Below are 13,354 nucleotides of genomic sequence, written 5' to 3'. Positions count from 1 at the left end.
GTGGGAAGAAGGAGTAGAGCAGCTTGCCTCCCTTCGAATATAGCAAAGGTAATGCAGTCAAGAGTGTTAGTTTGCTAGAAAGATTAATCCAAGACGACTTTTTTCCTGACAAATTTTTGACAGAAATTAATTTGTTCTTAGAAGAGTTGATATTTCAATAAAAGTAAAATAAGGTGTTCAACCAAGAATGTGATACGCCATGTTTTGAATGAGTTGTAATTTAGTTTAATGTTCCTACTCTATCCAAGTGCCATTCATTTGCCAAGTGAATTTCTTCTCTTAAGGTGTATCATCATCTCCTGCTTTGATGAGGAGATTCTTCAAAATTTAGCATCCACTTAATAGAATTCATTCTCAATAGAGCTCGTGTCGTGGTTTAATCTCAGTCGGCAACTAAGCACCACGCAGCCGCTCGCTCACTCCCCCCCTGGTGGGATGGGGGAGAGAATCGGAAGGGTAAAAGTGAGAAAAACTCGTGGGTTGAGATAAAGACAGTTTAATAGGTAAAGCAAAAGCCACGCATGCAAGCAAAGCAAAACAAAGAATTAATTCACTACTTCCCATGGGCAGGCAGGTGTTCAGCCATCTCCAGGAAAGCAGGGCTCCATCACACGTATCGGTTACTTGGGAAGACAAACGCCATCACTCCAAACGTCCCCCCCCTTCCTTCTTCTTCCCCCAGCTTTATATGCTGAGCATGACGTCACATGGTATGGAATATCCCTTTGGCCAGTTTGGGTCAGCTGTCCTGGCTGTGCCCCCTCCCAGCTTCTTGTGCACCTCCAGCCTTCTCAGTCGGTAGAGCATGGGAAGCTGAAAAGTCCTTGACTAGTGTAAACACTACCTAGCAACAACTAAAACATCGGTGTGTTATCAACATTGTTCTCACCCTAAATCCAAAACACAGCACTGTACCAGCTACTAGGAAGGAAATTAACTCTATCCCTGCCGAAACCAGGACAGCTTGTTATAATGGACAGTGGGAGCTGGAAGAATAAAAGAGTCAGGAGGTACTCCCGCTTCTGTTTCCACAGGACTCTTCAATTGTTTGGCTGTAAGAGATGTAAGAGAAAGCAAATACAATTAAAAAAAACCCATTAAATAAATTGAAAGCTCATATTACATTAAAAGACAATTTTGATTGAAAATGTCAAGTCTAAATGTCACTTTTATGGACATATTTTGGCATTTTTGTACTTCTTAGTTATGAATGTGGAGTACTTGAGAAAGGCAGTAGAGCATACTTGGCAGGCATGGTCATTGGAAAGGGGTTCTGAATCTCTGGGAAGTGATAGCAGCACTAGAGTTGCTCCAGGAAAGCTTCATGCCTGTCTGACTCCAGTGCAGGTGTAGGATGTGGCTACTCTATTCTGTCTTCCATCCTTTCTGCCTTCTTCCAACTTCTTTGAAACTTTCTAACTTGAAAATCCTTTGAAACTCTTATGATTTGATTAAAATGGCCACCAATTTAAAACATTCCCAGTTCCTCTTTTATTTGACTTTCTTAAGTCCTGAGTGAGTCTTATGCAGACTGCACAAGGGCAGGATAAATATTTCATTTATATGCAAGTCTCAGACTAATACCCATCAGTTTAGTTTTATGTAAACAATACTAATACTAAAAATTTGCTTTGTGAATTTTTTTTTTTTTCTAGTTGCTCCCTTATATTACAAGTTACTTGTTGGGCCTTCCTTTCTGCTGTTGATAAATTTTTGCACAGACAGCGGATATTGATTGCCATGGTGCCTGTCTTAATTTTCAAAGAGGAAGAAAATTCCACAACATGACTGACAGTGCCTAAGCCTAATGGGCTTAGACATACTCAGAAATGCTCTATTCTGTTTAATTACAGGTGTACAGGATGGGCAGACATTTTTTTAGTTGTACTCAATCTTTTCCCTAATTTAAGTTCTTCAGAATAACTGAATGTAGCGTAACCAGATGGCAGGAGCTCTGCAATTCTCCCAAGTAATCGAGCACAGAATAGTCAGTCTTTTGCAATTGCTCCATGCCACAGTCATACACAGAAGTTCTTGCACCAGGTGTCTCAAAGTGTATCAACACTTAACACAGATCTGCTTGTTGTACTACACTGGAAAACATCCATCAGGGATAAAGTTCAAGAGTATCAGACTGGACAAGTTCTAGATAGAGTAGGCTATTCCAAAAGTGCTCCTTGGTCTGGTAAAATTTCTAAGCAGCATAGCCACATCAGGAAAACCTTTAAATGTAGCCCAAACTTAATTTCCTTTTCTGACTGATTGTCCTGCAGATTACTGAGGTTTTCTTTTCTTTGATATCTTTGGCCTGTGACATGCCAACAACATTATTCCTGCCTTTAACTAAGGGATCCCAGATGCAATTTCTTCCTCTCACCTACTTTGCCTTCAGTTAATGTAGTTACATTTAGAAAGAGTAGTAATGAAAAAAAACTGATGTGGGAAATATGGTTTGGAAAGCTAAGCTTGCATATGTATATGGAAAAGGGTAAGGAAAGGGCATCTTTAAAGTAACTAAACATGATAATAAATATTTCTGATTAAATGAGTATGGCTGTTGGGCCTCAGTAAGTACATTTGGATGTATTTTGTTCAAGAGTCATAATACATAGTACAAGACCCATATTGGTAAGGGTTTAAGTTTTAGATTAATCTTTAATGTAGACTGTGAATAAGTAAGAAAAAAACACGCTTTCTTGATATACTGAATTGTAATGAGAGAAATCTTCTCCCTCAGTTAAGTGGTGTTTCAAGGGTTGAGAGAATACTTTGGTCCATTATCGCCTACAGAATCTGTTTTTTTACCTAAGTCTTAAGTCTTGTACCTCAGAATGGAGCACATTCCACTTAGCCTGTATAATAGGCTTTCAAATACTTAGAAATCTTTATGCAGCAGGAGTGACAAGAATAAAAAAAACTTGTATTCTACAATTAGGAGTTCTTCATTAATCACTTTTATGAGATATAACAAAGTAACATGAATGTCAAACAAAAACATCATCACAAGTAATAAAAAAGCATAACTGTGACCCTAAGTGGAATTAATTGACCATTGAGTAACAGCATAAAAATTCAAAATAACCAAGGAGTTCATTTTTAGGGCAGTATGCATCTAAATACTTCATACAAAACAGCAAATGAGGGTGGGATTAGAAGTACAACAGTACAAAATCCACAGTATTTGTAAATGGTCTACCAAAGCATTCTTCTTAAATAATCTATAAAGCAAATTTCCACAGTGGTAGCATAACATAACTGTAAGGTAATGAAGCAATACAACCTTCTTTAGCTGTCCCTTATCAGTTAGGCAGGACATGTCCAGGTTAATTAAAGGCTAGAGGTGATACCAAGACTATTTGGTTGTAGACGGAGGTATGCTCGGTAAGGAACATCAAATGCCCAAGTGTTAGGTCCTCCAGGATGTCAGCTATCATGTGTGCCTGAGTAGGACGGAAGAATAAGACAGAAGAACAACCCCCAAAAAAGTGATTTTTTTTCCCTCCTACTACCTGCAGGCTTTAAACATGCTTTTTCATCCACTTATCATTCAAACAAAATACCCGCTCTACATTTTGTTGGGTCTCTGTTGTATAATGTTTACCTACCAGAGCAGAGGCATTAGAAAACAGAGGTGGCAGAACTTCAGTTTTCTGAATGGACTTGAACAGAAGACAGTCTCTGAAGTCATCCCACTTAACCTATGTTACTCCTATGTCTAAGTTAGAAAACTAACCACCTTAGATTATCTCTTTGCGTGTGTATACTGGAGGCATGTGGACACTTCTAAAGAGAGTTTCTGCCTCGTTAAGATGATTTGCTTCACTAAGAATAGATTAAGCCCTATCTCCTGACTTAATTACTGCAACCAAATGCCTGAGGTTAGGTGATAAATTTGAGCCCAAACCTCCAGAATTAGCTGGCTATACATAAAAGGATTTTTGGGATTATAGTGTTTCACTTCAGTTATGTGTATGACCTACTTTATGAATCTTTTGCTGGGCATATGATAAAATATTACAAAAGCATTCAAGCAATAGGAAGCAGTGTTGAAGCAGTTGCACCAATGGCCACAGGGTTGTGTGGGCCAGACTATGAAGATGGAAAGACATACAAGCAGCTTTTAATTTGATTTAATTTAATTTTGGTTTATTTTGTTTTATTTTATTTTATTTTATTTTGTTTTGTTTTGTTGGGATCCTAACACTAAGAAGTTAGGACAAATTGGAGCTATGGTCGTGTAGGACATCTTACTTATCCTTGATCCCATATGTGTGCATCTGTGATTATACAGTCTTTCAGGACCTGATCTTATGTTATTATTTTCTTTTTTTCTGCAGGATGCTGCTCATTCAACCATTCTGTTGAAAATAAAATGTGCCTCTGTATTGAATTTGGCTGCAAACTTTAGGTCTTTCACCTCAATTTTATGCTGAAGTTGGCAAGTATAGAGAGTTTAGGCAGGAATTTGGAGGATGGTCATGTAATTTAGGTTGCTGAATGTTATCCTAGGGGGTTGGATTCTGTGCTATTCATGCTGCGTCAAAGCTTGCTTAACTCACACAGTGTCGTTTTTGCAATTTGATAGAATTATGGTAACTTTTCTAAACCATAAGATAATAGAAAATAAAAAATAAACAGTAATAAACCACAGTAATGACACATGTAGTTTTGTTCTCTCTCTTGTGACTGGTCTATGTACAAGACTGACACGTACGCTGACCCAGAGAGATTAACCCTTAGATTAGCAATCTGAGAGGTCTTTCTCAAATCCCCTGTTTAGGCCATTCATGGCCATAATCCAGCTCCTTAAATTGCTGGATACTTATTTGCTCATACTTAAATTGGTTTTGTAAAATTAAATTCTATGAAGACCAACATTATGAATTAACAGTTCTTAATTAAAAACATAAAGGGATTTTACCAATTATTTGTAGATAGTGAATGCATTCAGAGAGATCACTAGTTGAAATCTAAGGGTTTTTTTTCCAATATTCATTCAGTTTTGATGAGAAAGTTAAGGAAAAAACTAGGCTCAAGGGTTCCAAAGAAAAGCATGAAATATACCATCTACTATGATTTAGATATAATTTAAAATATTCAAACTTTTATGAAATTTATCATTAAACTAGTATATACAGAAAATATCAAAATAATAGAGCCTCATTGAAAGAATTAACCACATTTGGACTAACATCCTTAAAATCAAGCTTGTATAAATGCAGTTTTCTGGCTCAGGGACCTGATTTCTTGATGTGAGTATTTCTTGAGAAGAAATATTCTGACTGCAGAAAATGTAAATGACCTCTAAGATTAAAAAATGTACATACTGAAGTAATGCATTAGTCTATTTTTAAGTCTATTTTTTTTTTTAAGAATTAAGTTTATGTTGAAATATTTGAATCCATTATTTTTATTCATTAAAAATAGTCTGAGAAAACAGTTGGAAATTGTCAGAAATGTCAGTTAAATCTTAGATATATTTTTTAACTTCTACAAAGTGAATTACAGGAAAAGAGAAACTGTAATTAGTACAAGACTCCTTCACAGACATTTTGAATTCACTTGTTTCAAATGAACTGCTATACAAAGTTGGTATACAGTGTGCCCCTTTCTATTATTTTTAGTAAAATGGATTTCTTGCTGTGATAAGTGATGCAATTGTAAATTTCAACTGAAAAGTGATTCTGATAAAACAGTGGGTAGCATTTTTATGTAAGTAACAATGATGTTATTCAACAGCTATTATGAGAGATCTGAAATATGACACTATAGTAAAAAACAACTGTAGAAAGTCATTGTTATCCTTTAGCATTTGGAATTTTTGTCCTTCAGAAGAAGTCCTGGGACCTGTCTGGATGAATGTAAGTATAAACAAATTAAGAGTATCAATGAAATAGCAATTCAATGTAAAGAAAGATCCATCAGTTTTTTTCATAATACTGTTAAGATTGAAACAATCTTTCAAATCGCCTAAAATTAAAGGAATATTACAGGCTAAATTTCTTAATGCATATTAGATACTCCTGGCTACAGTAAATGAAGAGAAAAGAGCTCATATACTCAGAGAAATCAGCATTCTCCCTTACACGTTTTGGCCCTTATCAAGTCTGCATGACAGGTATGGAACAAATAACAGAGATGTTTAGCCTTGAGAAGACGAACAAATACTCTGAAGTAAATTATCTATCAACATTTCTTTGCCCAGTTAATGATAAGAGGGTGAAGCAGTTCACTTAATTAGTGACAAACTTTGATGACTGTATGTCAACGAACATCCAGTTTCTGTCGTAACTTTAATACTCTGACCCTGACTTGTGCCTTCATGTGGAAAGCAGGATAAGTAATATTTCTTTTCATAAAAGACAAGTTACTCACTGTGTGTAAACATGAAACTGGGGACTCATACTCCTGGCTGGAATAGAGCAGACATGCTGAATCATCTTACAGTATGAAGAAGAGTGATTACCTCATTTTTTCCTGAAAACATACAAGGAGGGAATGGAGAACAAAAGATGAAAACAATGAGGAATTACAGTTGTGCTACATACATTACTAAGAGGTATAGAAGAGTTGGTGTTATGTTTTCCCCCTTTTCTATTGCTTCTTCATGTAGCTTTAACTTATCTGAAGCCGAGTTCTTTTTTTTCCTGTAAATCCTTATCATGGACATTTCAGAAGAAATTCCACAGAAGATCTGCAAAGGAGAACTGGAGCCACATGATACAGTGGAAAGATAACCTTAGTGATGAAAGGACATTAGTAACAACCTCAAACCCTCTGATACAGCTGGAGTCAACAGCCAAACTCTTAGATACATAATCCTTTCCCTTCTATTCATAGAAGAAATGAAGGACTGTTTAAGGAACAACTTTCAGAAAGTGCTGTGGATGTCTTCACTCCGAATTGTCTGGCTTCCTCCCTACAGATGCCAAGACATGAAGGAGGTCATCGTGGTTGTGTGTCTTACAGCCTGGCTGGAGTTTACGTCTTTATTAGTGCTACAGGACAGATGTAGCCAGTAGATACTAAGGAAACTGCAACAGTGCATATAGATCAGACTACTGCAACAGTCTCCATGTTTGTTGTGCAACAAAGTCAAGGCTGAGAAACTTGAACTGTGTAAGTTTACAGCATCCGTAGGAAAGGCTCTCCAGTCTCGCTGTGAGTTTAGAGAGCAAATGAGGCAGATAACCTGGGCTGCTCTATTAAGGCTCCACTCTTGTTGGCTCTCAGCAATCTATGGCTGAGCAAATTCCTTACAACCAGGCCTTCCTGAGCAAGTGGAGCTCCCAACATCAGCACAAACCTTCTTTAACCAAAAATTTTTAAATTATTATTCTATTTAGCTACTGTTTTCAGAAAATTCTTCAAGTTACACTTTTTCAGCTGTTCCTTAAGAATCTTGGGTGAAGTTAAGCCAGCATTAGAGATCTTGAAATACGTTGGTTGTTAGGGTTATTTCATTTACTTAATTGTTCTTTCATTATTTTACTTGGTTTGAGTATCTAGCTTTCCAGGTTTGAAGTTCTATTCCTTTAGAATAACTAAAACTTCCTGGTAGTGTTTCATGCACTGATACTGGAGAGGTCTGCTTCAAACTTTGGTTCTACATTAACTTTATTTATTTCTCTGAGTATACCAACGTAGACATGAGAAAACCTGAAAGAGTTCATATTGTGAGTTTTATATGCAATAATTCAAGGTTTCTAAAATATTTCTCTAAGTTTTCTCTGCAAACTTAGATTATGAATAAACTGTGGAAAATTATCAGTTTGCAATAAGGTTATATACCATTGTGGAAAACTGGAAAGTTCCTCTGAATGAGGAGGAAAGTATTATAGGCAAAAAAACCTGTTCTGCTTTTGACTGGGGTAGAGTTAATTTTCTTCATAGTAGATTTTATGGTGCTATGTTTTGGACTTGTGACCAAAACAGTGTTGATAACACACCCATGTTTTAGCTATTGCTGAACAGTGCTTACATAGCATCAATGTATTTTCTGCTTCTCACACTGCCACGCCAGCAAGTAGGCTGGAGGTAGCCAAGAAGTTGGGAGGGGACACAGCTGGGATAGCTGACCGCAACTGACCAAAGGGTTATCCCGTACCATATGATGTCAGGCTCAGCAAGTAAAGCTGGGGAAGGAAGTTTGCTCAGGACTGCCATTGCTCGGGAACTGGTTGGGCATCAGTTTTTTTTTCTTGATTTTTGTTTTGTTGTTGTTGTTGGGGTTTTGTGGTTTCGTTTTGTGCTTTTGTCTTAAAAAAGGTCTTTATTTCAACTTACAAGTTTTCTAGCTTTTGCCCTTCCAATTCTCTTCCCCATCCCGCTCAGGGGGTTATTGAAAAAGTGGCTGTGTGGTGTTTAGCTGCCTACCAGGATTAAACCACAACAACCCTTTATTTGGAAAAATAAATAAATAAATAAACCAATAACTGAGATTATCACAGAATTAAATGTTTGTATATTACTGTGAAGCAGAATTATTTTTTTCCAGAACTACTCTTAATAATAAATGTTTTCTAGTTTATTAATAATATTGAAATATTCTAAAATAAAAATATCTTGCTTTTCTTATTGTAATTGTTTATAGGAAGGAAAAAAAAGAAGCTTAAAGTCTATTCTCCCAACAGAAATAATTTTCATGTCTTTCTACCCCAAAATAACTCTACTAATATGCAGGTGAAAAAGCAGATCATATATTTCTCCTCATTCTTTAACAATAAAGTACAACCTATTTAATTTGGCCAGTCACAGTTGTTGACATGAGTGATAGCTAGATGATTGCCTATCATAGGCAACTATGCTACAGCACAATTTGAATTAAGGTATAAAAATACCAGATCCAGGCCACTGTAACACAGTATAAATACAGAATTGTAAACTGACACTAAGTATTAGCTATCTAATTCTGGTAGAAATGCAATTGTTAACAATCAAAAAATATAGAAATAAAACAAAATCAAAAAGAACAATAACAAAAAAGGTGGTCAAATAAGAAACTATTAATTAAAACATTTCTGTTTTAATGTTTGAAATGGACAAACATGGTGTATGGGATATATAATTTTGTCAATTATTATTTGCTAAATTACATGTTCTGGTCTTGTAGCACTTCTTTATTAGCCAGTTAAATGAATTTATTGTTGAAACAGAGAGAGGCCATGATTAGAAAGTTATGGTTTTGGAAGCTGAAGATAAATCTTATGTTGAAGGTTTGACATAATTTCATGAATCTATACTGGAAAAGTCCTTGTAGCAAAATTCATTATTTCTGTTACAGTGGAAAAATGCAGATAAACAGCATACAAGCTGTATAATCCAGAGTAATTAAGAGAAAAAAATCTGAAAGTATATCCAACTGCCTACTAAACAGGTAAATGCTGCTACATTAGCTGAATAGAAACCTCTTGGATTAGCATGATGTGCAATATTCTTTTGTCATACTTGGTTGACAGCAAAGGAAACAGAATTAATAAAATGGAAAACAAAAATCTACTCAAACAAATCCTTAACCGGCAGTATTGAAACAGAGCTCTGTAATACTTTATTTTCTTTGCCATAAACCATTTAACTCAAAGGAAGTAAAAATAAATGGGAATTAATTTATCTGTTTCTGTGGCACCTTCATCTGTCCAAATAGTAAGGAGCTGAAATTTAAAATAATCAAAGTGTAAATAAAACACATATTTTTAAATGATCATAATTATCAACTGGGGCAAATTAGCAAGGGATGTCATAGATGAATTGTTTGAAATGCTTGTGTCAAAACTAGGTGTTGTAAAAGTATGTTACAGTTAGACAAATGACAGGAATATGCATCGTGGGATGAAATCTATGAACTATTTCACAATGGAGGTCAATAAACATCATGTGAAATTTTGCCCTTACAATCTAAGAATCAGATTAATCGCTTATGAGCTTTCTATATCACACTAATATGTAAATATTGTTTAATCAATTAAAAAACATTCAGTCGTGATAGTGAATTGATAAATGTAGAATAATATTATTTACTTTACAATGCATCTTAATTAATAAAAACTGTAATGATATTTTTAATAAGATCATAGGATATCATTACGAATCACAATGAGCATCTCTAGTTAAATGGTTATGGGACATTTAAAAATATAGGTTACATTATACTAAATATATAAATATAAAATTGACAAATTCTGAAAACATTTTGCAAAGATTAGTGAAAACACTTTCATCCACTATTGTAATAAAAATAAGTGAGAAAACAAAGTAGTATTGCTTTATCGACAATCCAAAGGTACATGTATAAACTTGCAAGTCATCTCTAAAACACTTTTACACAGAATCTTATTAAATAATTTTAAAATTATGCCCACTAAGGAAGTGGATGTCATAGGGAACATGGAGCAGTTCAAACGGTTTGAATGATGGTTGTTTACAACATTCTCCTGAAAGATGCTTGTGTGACACAAATAACAGGAATCAATGCCAATTCTCTGTGATTAAAAAAAAAAAAAAAAAGTAAGAATACACTTGAAAAAATAATATAAAAATGTTAATTGTCCCTCCTCAGATATACAACAGAGATGTGGTGAGTCAAAAAGAAAGATGGGTTGGTCATCATGAAAATGGAGATGATTGGATGGCTGGACACAATGACATATACTGATGAATCCTAATGAAAGATAATCTTATTGAAAACAAATTTAGAGAAGCTAAATATCTTGTGAAAAATGTGCCTAAGGAAGACCCAAAGAAAATATCTTCCAATGACAGTGGAAGGTAGCTATCCATTGTGAGAGAAAAAAACAAGTAAATTTAAAAAATCAGGTAAGTGACAAATTGCCAAATGCTTCTATGTCTGACATAGATGTATATAACCCACCAGTTCCAAATAAAGAATATATAATAAAAAAGACGTGAAAGCAAGCTATTAATATCTCACACAGCTAAATTAAGTTGATACTTCCAATTACAAGATCCTGTTCACAGGTGTGTAATTGCATTACCTCTTAAAATAACTAAGCTTAAGCAAGTTAGATGTGAGAAAAACCTCAGTTCAGACATGCTAAATAAAGTAATGTTAACATTTATTTAATAGCTAAAAACCCTGGAGATTTCTGCTTTGCTAAGGATGTTACATCTCAGGATATGCAAGCTCTGCACAGGTTTTACAATTACTTTTTCTTATACTACCACAGTACACAGCACAAGAAAGAATAAAAAACTATCCATCTTTCATATATATTTATTGCTTCTTTCCTAGTCCTCAAAGAAAAGCAAGAACTGCCCATCTCCATAACAGATGGATTGGGAATGGGATTGAAGAGAAATTACTGGGTTATGGAACCCTAAAGGAGAAAACTTTGTCTTGAGGCTGGAAATTTGGAATTAAATGCTGGAACTGCCTATGTACTAGATCTGAAATCTGCTGAAAAAATGGATGAAAATTGGAATGTGGTGAATGGCGTGAAATATGTGAAATGGTATATAGCGTGGGTAAATCAAATCAGGATTGTTGTAAGAAGTGATTGAAATAAGGTGTCATATTCTAGCTTTAGGAGGTCTCAATTAGCATTCTCAATAAAGTTATCTGAAGATAGTGTCTTTGAATGTATTACTAAATTAAAAAAAAAAGAAAAAAAGGAAAAAAAAAGGAAAAAAAAAATCTAGCTAAGGACTAACCCATAGAGGGGTGGAAAAAGCTAGTGCCCATTCTATTTGCCTTAAATCTGCATAGTTCTATAGTGTTTTTCTATATCTATCTATATTAATGTTGATCTGTATCTATTTACATGTACATATTTAATACTGGAAGCTGTTACTCCTTAATAAAAGTGATAAAAGCTGGTGAGAGGATTTTCTTTGCTAACACTGGTAAATCATTAAATATATTACATCCTGTTTGTCTCACCTACCCCAGAATCCTGAAGAAAACCATGGGTGATTCTCTGGAACTATTCCTCCCAGGACTCTTCCTAACATATGATTTATGTGACTTTTTGTTCAGTTGTCTCCAAAAGCTATTTATAAAAGCACAGTCTCCCTCAAACAGATTTTCTTTCACATAGTTTACTGAGTCTCCTTTCTTACTTTCATTGAATTAATGTATTATGCTAACATCAGTGGTTCCTCTGTTGTACATACTTTGACTTTTTTGAACTATAGCTGCTGTTTTCCCTAGCTGCTGCTTCAATAAGCTTTTACATATAGGGACCTGACTATGGTAAAAGGAAGGTTTTCAGGAAAAGATTACATTTTTATGCAAGGTGAATGTCATTCAGTGGCATTTTTTCACGTCAGGGAAAATGCCGTTTTAGGTGGCCAGGCTTCTATTTAGCTCTTTGAATGATTAAACATAAATCATTCACTTTAGCCCACCAATTATTTTTTTTAATTATTTATTTATTTATTTTGTACAGCTCACTGAACTCTTATCAATTTGTCAGTATCTTTATGGAAAATTGATGCCCAGAGCTGAATGCCCTGCTGTAGGTGAAATCACACCTGCGCCTTAGAAAGAAAATTTTGATTAGACTTTTGCTTTGTAAGGTAATGCATATGCAGTCCAAAATTGTATTAGGTTTTTTATTTTACTGCAACAATATTTCACATTGGAAACTGATATCTAATTCGCTGTCCAGTATTCCCAGGGTTAATGCTTTCCAGATTGTTGCCTCCCTTTCAATCTTTGTAGGGTTTGGTTTATCTCTTCACAGATTTTTGAGCTTGCATTTTTTCAAGCTGAATCTCTGATTTTTCTGCCCCTCTTCTAAATCTATCATTGGCAAATTTCCCTAACAATTTCCTTGTTTGTTATTTCTGTTAAATACTAATAGAAATTATATATATGATTTCTGGGTCTTCAGTTTCTTTCTCAAGCTGATATATGGAAATTTGCAAATAGTATTTCAAATGTATTCTTCAGTCAGCCTTCAATGTACTGTTTCTCTAAAGTAATTGTAAATGCAAAAATTTATGAAAGATGGAAAATAAAGAACTTTCCTTATTCAATTGCTTGAGTTGAAATCCAGGTTCGAAATTGCCACCAACTTCAACAGCAGAAGCAACATCGCTACATACTGTATCACTGAATAAAGAGTACTTCCAGGAGTTTTTTTGTCTTGTTTTTAACCTATGTACATATTTAGAATGGGATTATTAATTTCATTTTATTGAAACAAGAATACTTGCCATGTCTTTCTTTGACACAAATATGCACCCACAGACCCTCATATAGGCAGAATACATTATTTTATTGGTTTGCTGAGTTAGCTTTCTGTGGATTGCCCTACTTGGTTAGATGTTCTTGATAATAGATATCTTCAGCCTCAAGGGTTGTTACTCTGTCACCTTTAATGAACATAATAGA

The 13,354-nt window shown here is 34.8% G+C and overlaps 1 long non-coding RNA gene across 2 annotated transcripts in view; it reads right to left on the bottom strand.

Annotated features, from left to right (window-relative positions):
- Positions 1–658: 658 nt before the first annotated feature.
- Positions 659–13,354, bottom strand: part of LOC143157966 (uncharacterized) — a 31,198-nt gene continuing 18,502 nt past the window's right edge. For both annotated transcript variants that reach the window (XR_012994883.1, XR_012994882.1), the window contains 3 exons: positions 6,376–6,477; positions 3,281–3,440; positions 659–1,052 (listed from right to left, as the gene is read on the bottom strand). This is a non-coding gene — a long non-coding RNA (uncharacterized LOC143157966). The remainder of the gene's footprint in view (positions 1,053–3,280; positions 3,441–6,375; positions 6,478–13,354) is intronic.

The sequence above is a fragment of the Aptenodytes patagonicus genome, chromosome 3 (genome assembly GCF_965638725.1).
Source record: "Aptenodytes patagonicus chromosome 3, bAptPat1.pri.cur, whole genome shotgun sequence".
NCBI classification, from domain to species: Eukaryota; Metazoa; Chordata; class Aves; order Sphenisciformes; family Spheniscidae; genus Aptenodytes; species Aptenodytes patagonicus.
This window is presented reverse-complemented; position numbering and strand designations above follow the sequence as displayed.